The sequence below is a fragment of the Neoarius graeffei genome, chromosome 1 (genome assembly GCF_027579695.1).
Source record: "Neoarius graeffei isolate fNeoGra1 chromosome 1, fNeoGra1.pri, whole genome shotgun sequence".
In the NCBI taxonomy this organism is placed as follows: Eukaryota; Metazoa; Chordata; class Actinopteri; order Siluriformes; family Ariidae; genus Neoarius; species Neoarius graeffei.
This window is the reverse complement of record NC_083569.1, coordinates 84,361,773-84,377,337: the sequence shown is the minus strand read 5'-3', so window position 1 is coordinate 84,377,337 and position 15,565 is coordinate 84,361,773. Positions and strand designations below refer to the sequence as shown.

The following is a 15,565-nucleotide window of genomic DNA, read 5'->3' as shown; positions in this document are numbered from 1 at the left end:
TAGCTTTAAAAATGTTGTAAGGTTCCATTAAATTGGAGCCTGATCACAGCCATTTTATCCTGAGTATTTGTGCTGATTCTGATTAACAATTACATTCCACAATCATATACTTTAATTTAGTTTCATAGATATTCAGTTGTGCCTAAATTACTGACAAACATGAGATTTAATCACAGCGATCTTTTCTCTTTACTGTGAAAGTGTCACGCTTCCGGGCTCACCCAGCACTCAGGACTCCACTTCCCACAATCCCCTTCGCCCCAGTCACTACCACGTGCTCTCCGTCAGCCAATCCGGAGCCACTTCCCCGGAGCGGCTCCCCCGAGTTCTAATCACCATCACCTGTTCCTTTTTGTGTCCGTTTGTATTTATAACCATGGGCGTAACGACCATAGGCACTGGGGGGGACATGTCCCCCCCAATATTGGGAAAGTACCAATCTGTCCCCCCCAATATTTGGCGTATTAAATCAATATGAGACAAATAATATGCCATCCTGAACCATGGCTATATAATGAATCCTTGTTATGTCCGATTTACTTTCAATTGAGGAAGCACAGAGAAACAAACAAACAAAAAAAACCTTTGCGACCACCCCCTATGATTGTGCACTTGGGTCAGCCCATGTGGCTCGTTGGTTTGAAAATCCACTCAGTCGGACTGTCAGGTAGGCTGCTGGTGGACACATTCAAATGGCGGTAGCCGCAAAGAAAAGAAAGGACCCATGGGCGTAAAAATGCGTATGGACGCGTCCATACCAATATTCAGCTGAGTTTAAAATGTCCATACCATTTTTGAATGGAGAAGCCGCGATGCGGGAAACGCTGAATAAAACCACCAAACGCGGTATCGCTTCCAGCTGATTTTCAGTTGTGAACAGACCTCTCAAAGACGGCTGACTATTGGTGGGGACAGCAGGTAAAAAAAGCTTTATGAAGCTTTGATTGGCCCACCTCCCGTTGCCTTGACGTTGCTATGGTTTTTGATTGGCCCACCTCCCGTTGCCTTGACGTTGCTATGGTTTTTGATTGGCCCACCTCCCGTTGCCTTGACGTTGCTATGGTTTTTTGTTGTCATTGGCTGTAAGCAGTAGCAAGCGGTAAAATCAGCATCCAGCTCGCTGCTACAGCAAAACAGCGCACAGACAGTGATGTCGGGCAATAAAAGAAAACGTAAGGAAGACATAATATGACATTGTTGTCATATGATCCTGTAACAGCAAGGAGTTTCTGTTTGCAATCTCTCTCTCTCTATGTCTGTCTGTCTCTCTCTCTCACACACACACTAATAAATGCTTGTAGGTAATGCTAAATGTTTACTTATATTTACTTTTTTCTTGCTCATTGTTTGCATGTATATGCATATGTATATATGCATGTGTATATGCGTATGTATGTAACCTCTGCAATAAAATGTAAAAATGTGAAACAATTGTCACTTAACCCTTTCAACTTAATGAATAAACATTTTTGCAAAATGCACTACAACTACCAAAACTCTTCACACTTCTACCACCCATACCTACATTACTTCCAGATTCTGAAATTGCAGTAACTCAAAAGGAAGCACATGATGTTTCAAATGTGTGAAAATAGTAAAAGTTGTGTGAAAATGAAGCAGCAGCACATAATTTTGATTGATTGTGTTGTTGTATTTTGGGTAGGTCATCCACTACAGCGAAATTCACAGCAAATTCAATGTCCACTTTCTCTGTGTGATAATGTATTGCCCGTATACATGCAGATGTTAGCCTAAGTCTAAGACTGAGTGTACCTGGTGCTAAAAATCAAAATAACACAAAGGAATGGACAACCAATCATTTGTACAGTGTAGGCCACATTTCATGTGACAACCATGGCACACTGGGGCGCTTGGCCAAATTATGTCCCCACCAATATCAACACCGTTTTTACGCCCTTGGAAGAACCAACGGGCTGACATTCGCCTTTTTTTCCAGACGAGTCACAGACATGATGAGTCTGTCACAGAGAGTCACAGGCATGATGGAGGAAGGGAACAGACAGAGACCTGCTCTGAAGATGAACTGGTAAAGAGCATTGTATTACGAGTCCTTAAAACAACTTTATTTTTAACCTCATCATAGGCTGCATGTCATCAGTAGGCTAGTAATAAGAGCATACTGTCCTTTAATTAAATGTAAATAAATTAAATAAAATTATCATTTTGGTCAGTCATTATAGAGGGATTTCACTGACGTCACCCGAAACCGGAAGTAAACAGACCCTGCGCCATATTGGAAGACCAACAAACTCGTGATTAGGGGGAAATAACGGCAGCGGTATGTGAACCCACGAGAATAAAGTGGAGTGGCAAACGACTTAAACAAACAAATCTGAGCTGTTTTATTTATGATTTACTGGCCCAACAGTAGACTTGAAAGAAACCTGTGTGAGACTTGGCAAAAAACTGTGGATATAATGGATAAGTCTGTGCATGATCTGCGGACACTTTGAGGTAAGCAAACGCAAGAAATTCAGATTTAAAACATGCTAAACTGGCCCCAAGTTGATAACTGTATGAGGAGCAAGCCTCCCAGACTTCTACAATTTAATAATAATAATAATAATAATAATAATAATTTTAGGATGGTTTGGGGCTTGCTCTCCCTCCTATTATATAAATAAAGCATAGTTGTTGTGTAGGCATAGATCATAAATACATATGTATAATTTGGATAAATTAACCTAAATTATGGATACCTTAATAGTAGCAAAAAGTATTAATTTTTCAACTGAAAAGATATATTATTAAAAGATAAATATCAACAAGATTACCTTGGCCATAACTATATGTAGGTTATTCTTAACAACAGCTGTAATATCATGAACCAAGCCACTAACAACATAATTGTAAGCCTGTAGCCCTTTGTAGGCTTTCAAGTCATCAGCAGTGTAGGCACTGGGTGTAAACAACAAATAGTTTACAATGTCTGGGTAGCAAACAGATGGCAGAATTGGTGTCAGGTCCTCCTTATGTTTCCATTCTCCCTTGCCCCGAGCCTTATCATATGGGCCAAACCCATCAATCACAGCCAGTTTCTCCACATACCGTGCCCTTTCTGCAGCTGGTAATGTACTCACATAACCAGACTTATCAGCCATCGTGTCACTTCACTCTCGCTCGTAGTTTGTTTTGTATGTATATACTTGAGGTCTTCCAATATGGCGCCCTAACAAAATCTCACGGTACGGTGACGTCATGCGGTAGCCCTCTATTCTTGAATGCCTCCATATTTTTGGGCCATTTATTTAGATAAAGTCAATATATTTTCTACAAAGTTCTATGTTGTTTTGACCTATTAACCAGGGTAATGCTCCTTTCTATTGCTTTGGTAGCCATTTTTTTGTAGCAATTTGGCATTTCTGCATTTGTTTGAAATGTGTGTGTGTGTGTGTGTGTGTGTGTGTGTGTGTGTGTGTGTGTGTGTGTGTGACTAGCTCTGGTGTGACAGATTTTCATGCAATGTTTTACATGTTTTTTGTATGTTGTATTGCGTTACATGTTTTGCAGTTGCACATTCTGTTTTGTGTTTTGCCTGATACACAATAAAAAAAAAACAAGATATAAATGTTAACATGTTCATTGGTAATTGTATTCATCAAAACAATGTTCTAGATAAGCACATCTTTATCAATAGGCCCATATAAAAATTGCACGAAATGCACTTAAAATATTTTGGGAAGGGCTCAAATTTGGACCCCCCCAATATTTATACCATGGTTACGCCCTTGTTTATAACCCTTTGTTTGTTTTGTTCCTCTCACAGTATCGCCTCTGCATTCCGTCAGACTACTGAGCGCTATTATTCTGAGTGTAGTCCTGTGTCTGACCCTTTCTGCCTTCCCCCGTTCCGCCCTTGTGTTTATATCGCTTGTGTTTTTCTGATTCCTGGTTCTTGGACTGTTGCCCGTTTCCTGACCACGATTTGTCTCGCGTTACAATCCTCCTCCAGGACAGTTTATTTTCTGATGCATTTAACTATGGATCTAATTATTGAATTATATCTTTATATAATTAAATATTCAGCTAATAAAATCTAAAACATCCTCCACAGATACACAATGTCAATCTACAGCATCAATAACTGGCTTTCTCAGATGTTCCTGCATTATAACACAAGTGTGAGATGAAAAGTGGCACAAAGTCACCAGAAAAACAATGAAACCATTCACTGAGCTCATTTCTATAACCCTTCATTTTAGCCAAAATTTCACAATAGTCCTTCATTAAATGATGTAGCTCATCCACCATGCAGTACAAGTCCCTGTGAATTGGTTGTTACTATAGAAACAGTAATTTACTGCTACCTAACTATTTAATAAACATAAACAATCATGTATGAGCTGTTTAACTTACATGATGAACCTGGTTCTTCCCTGCTGCTCCTTCTTTTCTTTTTTGCTGGTGATGAAGATTCAGCCATTTTCTTCCTCCTGTGTTTTGAACCTTTTCAGTCAGAAATCACATCATTCAGTTCACACATGTAACAGTATGAGGTGTTACTGATTAGTCTGTTTGACTCCACAGGCCTGCCTGCAGTGTTAAACCTCAGCAATGACACTGGAAGCATTTAGACTGTGATATAAAACACACGTAAACATTCTCATCTTCATTAGATTGTAATCACGGGCGGTTGCTCTAAGACAACGAGGGAGGCTCAGCCTCCTCTAAAAATGACGAACATCATGTAGGATGAATTGCGCTAGGCTTATGTTATAGCCAACCTTATAACATTGCTATTTCAGATCCAGAATCATAGAAATATATGTGCGCAACCCAACTACAATGTGAAATCATTCCGTTATAACTTTCCCCACTTCGCCTAATGTGTGCGTAAGTTTTTCCCCCTCGTGACAGCACGATGCAGCCCAGCCTCAGTGGACTTCAATGGCATTTGGGAACTATGCGCTTTTCAATATCAAAATGCAAGACGGTTATTGGACAAATACTGCGAAAACGCCCACCCCACGGACTCCCAGCCTCACAGTGGGAGGGACATGGCAAAGCTTTCCGTGAGGAGACTGGTGATTGGTGAAAGCGGCCGGATATTTTCTTTGATTGACAGCTCGTTTCAAATATAGACAGGCAGCGGTGAATCTCAGTTCAGTCCCATGTGGATTCGCAAGTGCTGTGGTGTATTGTAAGAGATCGGCTTACATTTCGATTTCATTCATTACATACGGTTTCTACCAGCTTTTTTAGTTTGTATATATTTTCATTGTAAATAAAGTGTAAATATAGTGTGGTCAAGTTTGCTATCTTAGTTCCAGAAATTTCGTTTATTTGAGTGACTGAACTTGAACTTGAGGGGGCTAGTCAGCTAGCAAGAAAGCTGCGCACGGATGCCAAGCATTGCTGATTTAATTTTGGCGAAGCCATTTGCCAGTCTTCCTTTCGAGGAAAAAATTAAAATTAAAGAGCAGGGTAGACCAACGCCTCAAATTGACTTGGTGAAAAAGGTAGGGAATAATACTCGGTCCTTTCAGCTCTCCTGGTACGAGAAAGTGAATTGGCTAACAGCAAGTGACCCACATCAACAACAGTAAATAGGCTACTTGAGTAATACAGTTAGGTCCATATATATTTGGACACTGACACAAATTTTGTTTTTTTTTACCTGTTTACTGAAACATATTCAAGTTATAGTTATATAATGGACATAAAGTCCAGACTTTCAGCTTTCATTTGAGGGTATCCACATTAAAATTGGATGAAGGGTTTAGGAGTTTCAGCTCCTTAACATGTGCCACCCTGTTTTTAAAGGGACCAAAAGTAATTGGACAATTGACTCAAAGGCTATTTCATGGGCAGGTGTGAGCAATTCCTTCGTTATGTCATTTTCAATTAAGCAGATAAAAGGCCTGGAGTTGATTTGAGGTATGGTGCTTGCATTTGGAAGATTTTGCTGTGAAGAAAACATGCGGTCAAAGGAGCTCTCCATGCAGGTGAAACAAGCCATCCTTAAGCTGCAAAAACAGAAAAAACCCATCTGAGAAATTGCTACAATATTAGGAGTGGCAAAATCTACAGTTTGGTACATCCTGAGAAAGAAAGAAAGCACTGGTGAACTCATCAATGCAAAAAGACCTGGACACTCACAGAAGACAACAGTGGTGGATGATCGCAGAATAATTTCCATGGTGAAGAGAAACCCCTTCACAACAGCCAACCAAGTGAACAACACTCTCCAGGAGGTAGGCGTATCAATATCCAAATCTACCATAAAGAGAAGACTGCATGAAAGTAAATACAGAGGGTTCACTGCACGGTGCAAGCCACTCATAAGCCTCAAGAATAAAAAGGCTAGATTGGACTTTGCTAAAAAACATCTAAAAAAGCCAGCACAGTTCTGGAAGAACATTCTTTGGACAGATGAAACCAAGATCAACCTCGACCAGAATGATGGAAAGAAAAAAGTATGGCGTAGGTGTGGTACAGCTCATGATCCAAAGCATACCACATCATCTGTAAAACACAGCGGAGGCTTTGTGATGGCTTGGGCATGCATGGCTGCCAGTGGCACTGGGTCACTAGTGTTTATTGATGATGTGACACAGGACAGAAGCAGCCAGATGAATTCTGAGGTATTCAGAGACATACTGTGTGCTCAAATGCAGCCAAACTGATTGGTCGGTGTTTCATAATACAGATGGACAATGACCCAAAACATAAAGCCAAAGCAACCCAGGAGTTTATTAAAGCAAAGAAATGGAATATTCTTGAATGGCCAAGTCAGTCACCTGATCTCAACCCAATTGAGCATGCATTTCACTTGTTAAAAGACTAAACTTCAGACAGAAAGGCCCACAAACAAACAACAACTGAAAACCCAGGGTTCCTACAGATATTTTATGTTGAATTTACTACCTTTTTACTACCTTTTTACTACCTTCACAATTTTTTTTTACTACCACAATGACAATTTGGATTTGGAAATTTTCTCAAAATTTAACAAGGTAATCTTTGAGTGTATGTGTTAGTCCAAGTGAATGTGCTACATATAAGTTAGTGACAACTCTACCCAAAGAGTTGGATTGATGAGACAAGATAGAAAGAAAATCTGAACGTACCGGTAGTGTAACTCTTTCCCTTTGGACGCATAATAGAACCTCCCATTGCTAGGGCTACACATGGAGTAATGCATATTTGCATAAAAGAAAAACTTCCACATCTAAGTTATAATTTTATTGAACTGTGAAACTGTGGCCCAAAACCTCTTAACGGGTACACAGATTTGCACTAAACCTTGTGTGTCAACACTTCACATTAGGTACAAGATCTGATTACATTTTGTCGGCCAACACTTTCAAGATGGCCAACCTTTTGTTTGTGGAATAATCTTTTGAACAGGTGAACAGATTTGCACAAAAAATCTTATGTGCTTAGGCACATCAACTCATTACATTTAGATCAGGTCAAATGGCAAACACGAACCCACACACACACACAAAGCGCACCAGGCGCACGCACACATGGGTGCACACACACCCTAAAGATACAAAACACACATAACCCAAGCCCTATTTTGGCAGTCTCTCAACACATTGCCAAGTTTGCTTAAGATAGTCATTTGCACCAGTCCTGTAGTCGTGAAGGCCCGTGGGCAGAGTCAACACCTTCCTCCCAGAGATCAGTGTTTTAGAGGGTTAATCTTAATCATTTGAACAGTTCAACAGATTTGCTCATCACATTTTGGATGCCTCAAATGGCGCGCACGCGCACACACACCGCATTACATGTGCCTCAGTTGTTTGATCTTTTATTCGATCAACTTTTCAATGAACGCCTCTCGCCGATTGCCATCTACCACCTTTAGCCAGTCTTTAAAATCAGGTTCCTCCAGCCAGAGGTCTGAAAATTTGCATTTCCCCATTGTTTAATTCTTGTGCAGATGTCGCCAGTTGGGTCAACAGATAGATTCGATTAGAGCCGTATAAACAAAGTCAGTCTCGTACTAAACAATCTCTGGTATAAATTTATACTGGATTCGACCGTTATTGGAATTCAATGCGCATGCGCCACCAACTCCTCACTGCGGTCCTCCTCGATACATAAAAATAAATTCGCCCAAATGTAGTAATTTATGGATATTATGGCATGCAGGTTAATTAAACGAATTAGAAAACACATAGGCCCAGTTGGATGGGGGTCAAAAAAAATTTACTACCACGTCAGATTACGTTTACTACCTTTTACTACTTTTTACTGGCCATAATTTAGCCCATTTTAATTAACTACCTTTTACTACCTTTTAAAACCCTGCGGGAACCCTGAAACCGCTACAGTAAAGGCTTGGCAGAGCATTAAAAAGGAGGAAACACAGCGTCTGGTGATGTCCATGAGTTCAAGACTTCAGGCAGTCATTGCCAACAAAGGGTTTTCAACCAAGTATTAGAAATGAACATTTTATTTACAATTATTTAATTTGTCCAATTACTTTTGAGCCCCTGAAATGAAGGGATTGTGTTTAAAAAATACTTTAGTTCCTCACATTTTTATGCAATCATTTTGTTCAACCCACTGAATTAAAGCTGAAAGTCTGAACTTCAACTGCATCTTAATTGTTTTGTTCAAAATTCATTGTGGTAATGTACAGAACCAAAATTAGAAAAATGTTGTCTCTGTCCAAATATTTATGGACCTAACTGTATGTCATGGATGGACCAAAAATATAGAATCTATTTAAAATGTTTATGCTGAGTATATTATATTGGGGGCGGCACGGTGGTGTAGTGATTAGCGCTGTCGCCTCACAGCAAGAAGGTCCGGGTTCGAGTCCCGTGGCCGGTGAGGGCCTTTCTGTGTAGAGTTTGCATGTTCTCCCCGTGTCCGCGTGGGTTTCCTCCAGGTGCTCCGGTTTCCCCCACAGTCCAAAGACATGCAGGTTAGGTTAACTGGTGACTCTAAATTGACCGTAGGTGTGAATGTGACTGTGAATGGTTGTCTGTGTCTACACTGTAAAACATTTCAAACTGGTTTAACTTGGAAATGCAAGTTCACCAGCTGACTTGAAAAGGCAAGTTAACTCAATTTGACAATTATCTTTGTTTCAACTCAGAAAAAGTCTCAATTAGTCAAGGCAACTAGGTAATTCAAGTATAACCTTTGAAAACTTGCACAGATGAGTTCAAATTAAAGCACTTCTCAGAACTCATTGAGTGAAAGAGAAAAAGTAAGTGGACATAACTAAACAAGGCTGAAATGTTTTACAGTGTATGTGTCAGCCCTGTGATGACCTGGCGACTTGTCCAGGGTGTACCCCGCCTTTCGCCCGTAGTCAGCTGGGATAGGCTCCAGCTTGCCTGCGACCCTGTAGAACAGGATAAAGCGGTTAGAGATAATGAGATGAGATTTTTAAACAAAAACACAGCCGAGAACATTTCACACTACAGACCTGGATTAAAAGTGAAGGGTTATCAAAATTGTCAATAAAACATTTCTCAGTCAAAATAAGTAAAATATAGGGAAAGTGTCATTGAATGAAATGTGTGGCACCCTGCTCTATGTTTGGCTCCCCAAGGTAAGTGCTTGTGCCTATTCCAGAACACTCTGCTGTTACTGCTGAGGTTCCTGGCAAAGAGCTGCTTTCAATAATGATCAATTTTTAAACAACATGCCACAATTTTAAAATATAAAATGTTAAAATATAACCCCCCAACACCACCATCATGTATATTGGACAGTAGGCTAATGGGCCAAAAGAACCTGTTATTTCACAGTTTGTGACCCTGCCAACAATCAGCCAGATCAGAGGCAAGAGTATGGGCAAAATTGATGTGTTTTTTCTTTTAAAATCTGGAAATATCATAACCGACCAGCCTCCCCTGTTTGAAAGACTACCAGCCGCCACTGATTGTAATAAACACATGATTTCACTGATCATTCTCACAGCTCTCAGCTCAGGAACTGGATCATTCATAGTTTCTCACTGACTGATATGTTTCTACAACCCCTGGCAAAAAATATGGAATCACTAAGGATGTTCATTCAGCTGTTTTACTTTGTAGCAAAAAAACAAAATCACAGACATGACACAAAATTGTTTTATTTAACAGCTGAAACATTCTGGATTTGTAAAATATACCTCAAAAATTATATGAAATTGTTGTAATTAATGGCACATTTTTTTCAAGATCAAGTAGAAGAAAAAATTATGGAATCACTCAATGATGAGGAAAAAATTATGGAATCAAGCTATAACTTGCATTTCTAAAACAAATATCCGCACAAGCCTAAATGTGCAAATTAGTCTGCAGTTAAAAGAGACTGCTTGTAGACCTGAATGAGCTGTTGCACCTGGCTGATTGACAGAAAACATGGCCCCAACAAGAGAGCTGTCAGTTGAAACAATGGAAAGGATTATAAAACTCCTTAAAGAAGGTAATTCAACACGGAGTGTGGTAAAAGATGTTGGTTGTTTCCAGTCAGCTGTGTCTAAAATTTGGAGCAGGTACAAACAAAATGGGAAGGTTGTAAAAGGGAAACATACAGGTAGACCAAAGCGTCAGGACAGGAAACTCAAAGCAAGATGCCTTGAAAATAGACAATGCACAAGAAAAGAAATGAAAAACAAACGGGCAGAAACAGGAGTCAATGTTTGTGACCAAAATGTAAGAAATCGGCTGAAGGAAATGGGATTTACATACAGAAAAGCCAAAGGTTAACCATCATTAACACCTAAACAGAAGAAAACAAGGTTACAGAGGGGTTAAAGAGAAGGAGTTGTGGACTGTGGGTGATTGGATGAAAGTTATATTCAGTGATGAATCATGAATCTGCTTTGGCCAAGGAGATGATGCTGGAACTTTTGTTTGGTGCTGTTCCAATGAAACATATAAAGATGACTGCCTGAAGAAAACAAGCAAATTTCCACAGTCATTGATGATATGGGGTTGGATGTCAGGTAAAGGACCTGGGCAGATGGCAGTCATTACCTCTACAGTAAATGCACAGGTGTACATTGAAATTTTGGACACTTTTCTCATTCCATCAATCAAAAGTACTTTTGGTGGTGATGAAGTCATTTTTCAGGATGATAATGCATCTTGCTACAGAGCAAAGACCATTAAAACTTTTCTTCAGGAAAGGCAGATCAACTCAATGGCATGGCCAGCAAACAGTCTGGATCTCAATCCAATTGAAAATATATGGTGGAAATTGGGAGAAAAAAAAAAAGTCCATGACAAGGCTCCATCCTGCAAAGCTGATCTGTCAACTGCTATACGAGAAAGTTGGAACCTGACTGATAAAGAATATTCTTTTTCATTAGTGAAGTACATGCCTCAAAGAATTCAAGCTGTCATAAAAGCCAGAGGAGGTGCAGCAAAGTACTAATTGTGATTTTTTTAAATTTATGATTCCATAATTTTTTCCTCATCATTGAGTGATTCCATAATTTTTTCTTCTACTTGATCTTGAAAAAAATGTGCCATTAATTACAACAATTTCATATAATTTTTGAGGTATATTTTACAAATCCAGAATGTTTCAGCTGTTAAATAAAAAATTTTGTGTCGTGTCTGTGATTTGTTTTTTTGCTACAAAGTAAAACAGCTGCAAGAACATCCTCCAAGAGTAGTGATTCCATATTTTTTGCCAGGGGTTGTATAAGTGTTTATGATTCACCCAGTGATCACCTCTGTACTTCTAACACACCTTTCATCCAGTAAATTCAGCACAGCTCACACAGTTGGGAAATTAGGTCATCAAGTATAAGGTATAATTGTATTTTAACTTGTATTTCAGTGTTCATGCTGGAATCAGTTTAGTTTTGAGCAGTTAATAAAACACAGCAACCTTTAAACCTGTTTTTCAGCTTTGTTGTCTCGGTTGATCACTGATCATTAAAGACAGTTTTTAAACTAAACTCAATAAAAACACTTATAATCAGCTTGTATTTCAGTGTCAGTGTTTCAGCAGTGTGTTAGAGGCTCTGTCTCTGTCTGACATTGTTAACATGTGCAGTTTATCCTGATAAATCACACACTGACAAAACCTCTGAACTATAAAACATTCACTGAAGAACATACCTTTATTTTACTCGCCTCTTTTCAGGGAGTGAGAATTGTCTGTGTTTATATTTCAGAGTCGGTGAAAATCCTGCAGTTCATTTCAGAAATTAATGTGAAAATAAGGGTTTCTTCTCGATGTGAGCTGTAACTGCTTTCACTTTGACTTTAGTCACTTCCTTGTTCCCTTTGTAGGGGTTGATAAAGGGGCGGTTCCTCATATGATCACAGTACAGTTTGTCTCCGCCTCCCTGACTTCACCTCTGCTCATGTGGATTTATACAGTCATTCAAACTGCACATGAAATAACAATAATGTGGTTTATTTCTCCTGCAGATTATCGTGATTATCGGAGAAGATTGTGGGCCACGTCATTTCATCTTTTTGCCAGCAGATGGGAGCATTTGGCCCAAATGGAGACTTCATTCATTCATGATCACATGGTGGAATGATTTTATTCCTGATTCACACTTGTTTTGGTCATGCTGTATTTTTAAGGAACATTTTTAGTTCTAAATAAAACAAGAATAATGTTTGTATTTTTGTTGAAAGGAGAAACTCATGTTTGTTCAGTTTTATCCACACAGACATCAGCAGCTGTTTTTAACAAATGTTATTGATCATTTTAATATCAGTGTGAACCACGGGCGGTTGCTCTAAGACAACGAGGGAGGCTCAGCCTCTAAAAATGACGAACATCGTGTAGGATGAATTGCGCTATAGGCTTATGTTATAGCCGACCTTATAACATTGCTATTTCAGATTCAGAATCATAGAAATATATGTGCTCAACCCAACTACAGTGAGAAATCATTCCGTTATAACTTTCCCCAGTTCACCTAATGTGTGCGTGAGTTTTTCCCCCTCGTGACAGCGCGATGCAGCCCAGCCTCAGTGGACTTCAATGGCATTTGGGAGCTATGCGCTTTTCAATATCAAAATGCAAGACGGTTATTGGACAAATACTGCGAAAATGCCCGCCTACGGACTCCCAGCCTCACATGGGAGGGACATGGCAGTTTCCACGAGGAGACTGGTGATTGGTTCAGTCCCATGCGGATTCGCAAGTGCTGTGGTGTATTGTAAGAGATCAGCTTACATTTTGATTTCATTCATTACATACGGTTTCTACCAGATTTTTTAGTTTGTATATATTTTCATTGTAAATAAAGTGTAAATATAGTGTTGTCAAGTTTGCTATCTTAGTTCCAGAAATGTCGTTTATTTGAGTGACTGAACTTGAGGGGGCTAGTCAGCTAGCAAGAAAGCTGCGCACGGATGCCAAGCATTGCTGATTTAATTTTGGCAAAGCCATTTGCCAGTCTTCCTTTCGAGGAAAAAATTAAAGAGCAGGGTAGACCAACGCCTCAAACTGACTTGGTGAAAAAGGTAGGGAATAATACTCGTTCCTTTCAGCTCTCCTGGTACGAGAAAGTGAATTGGCTAACAGCAAGTGACCCACATCAACAACAGTAAATAGGCTACTTTAGTAATATGTCATGGATGGACCAAAAATATAGAATCTATTTAAAATGTTTATGCTGAGTATATTATATTGGAATATATATTTTTCTGGATATGAATTAAACACAGCTACAATTTGGAAAACATTTTTAAACAAAAACACAGCCGAGAACATTTCACACTACAGACCTGGATTAAAAGTGAAGGGTTATCAAATTGTCAATAAAACATTTTTCAGTCAAAATAAGTAAAATATAGGGAAAGTGTCATTGAATGAAATGTGTGGCACCCAGCTCTACTGCTGAGGTTCCTGACTAAGAGCTGCTTTCAATAATGATCAATTTTTAAACAACATGCCACAATTTTAAAATATAAAATGTTAAAGGTCCCATGGCATGAAGTTTTCACTTTCTGAGGTTTTTTAACGTTAAAATGAGTTCCTCTGACCTTCTTAAGTCACCCCAGTGGCTAGAAATTTCATAATGTGTAAACCAAACTATGCCCATAATTTGAGAATGGCGCGTCAAAACGGCGCGTTGAGAAGCTCTTCCCTTTACTACGTCAGCAAGGGAGATGATCCCCACGCCCCCCCTCTGGATTCCTACCCACTGTATGGATTGCCCGCCCAGCTCAAAAGTTGCCACCAAACATGGAAGTTGCGCTGTACATGGATGTGACAACACAGAAAGGAGTCTGTTTTTACTGCCGACGGGAGAGCCCCTGAAGACGCAGTGGCTTAATTTTATTTACTCCAATAATACGCCGTCGAGCCTACCTAAGACGGTGTATGTTTGTCGGAAGCATTTTCCTGATGAATGTTTCCACAATTTGGGACAGTACAGGGCAGGTTTTGCACATCAACTGTCACTGAAGCCTGGGTCCGTACCAAGCATCCCTGCCGCATCAGCCACAAACAGCGAACAAGTAAGTGTATAACTGTTAAGTCGTTTTGTCGTGTTTTAAAATCGGTGCGTTAGCCTTGCAATGGCTACATTAGCTGTGCAGCTAACTGCTTCCTGCGGTTAGCCAGGTACTCTGCGCTACAAAACCAAAAAGCATGCAGCATGCTCTGTTAAACTGAGTTTAGTCTGGAAATTGACTGTAACTTATGAGCTTATGTTTTGCCGTGTTTTAAAATCGGTGCGTTAACCTTGCAATGGCTACATTAGCTGTGCAGCTAACCGCTTCCTGCAGTTAGCCAGGTACTCTGCGCTACAAAACCAAAAAGCATGCAGCATGCTCTGTTATAATAGCCAATCAAAACAGGTTTTACAAAGACACCCACATTCTTTTTTTTAAGCCACTCGTTCATTTTATTTGTTTGTTCAGTAAAAACCCAAACATTTGTTGAATTTATTTTATTTCCTCGAGTCGCACCTTAATGACGTCAGCGCGCGGTAGGGTTGGGCGGTATCCAAATTTTGATACCTTTAAACTGTCTCTGTGTTTTCCCGGGGTATACGGTATTACCGAGAAAAAAATAATATTTTGTTTCAGCCTACTGTGTAACGTGCGCCTATGCCTCAAATGTACTATTTAAAAGCAGCATAGCGAATTGTGTGCATTGTGGTATGGATTAAGCAGCATAGCGAATTTTGTGCATTGATGAATGGATTAAGAGATATTTCAAAGCATCACGCAACTCTTCCTTCATCTTGAAAATAGCATTCAACTGTCGTTTACACATGTCTGCGTTGAAACGCCATTTGCAGCACTATTTCACCTACTCCATCAAAAAAAAGTACACGATGAGCAGGCTCATACCCTTTCAAGCATGGGAAATAAAAGAAAAAGAATCAACCAACACCCAAGTCCGTTTAGACTGCGCGATAAACCATATTCTTCAGTGCAAATGAGGCGAACCTAATTCAAATGCGTGATAGCTGCACAAGGCAAATCATATGGGCCCACGTCATGCCATGGCGGGGAAATTAATAATCAAATGGCCTTACCTTGCTTAAAACGTTGTCTTGATCACATAACTCCTTACAATTATTCCACTTAAATCCATACGGTTTAACACACCCAACAAAGATAGCAAGCGCATTGCTAATTCCCACCAGAAACCTAAC

At 39.6% G+C, this 15,565-nt stretch overlaps 1 protein-coding gene across 1 annotated transcript in view; it reads right to left on the bottom strand.

Moving 5' to 3' along the window:
- The window catches only part of LOC132899645 (E3 ubiquitin-protein ligase TRIM39-like), a 141,508-nt gene that overhangs the window by 13,278 nt on the left and 112,665 nt on the right, over window positions 1-15,565 (bottom strand). The gene's annotated exons all lie outside the window — the stretch shown is intronic.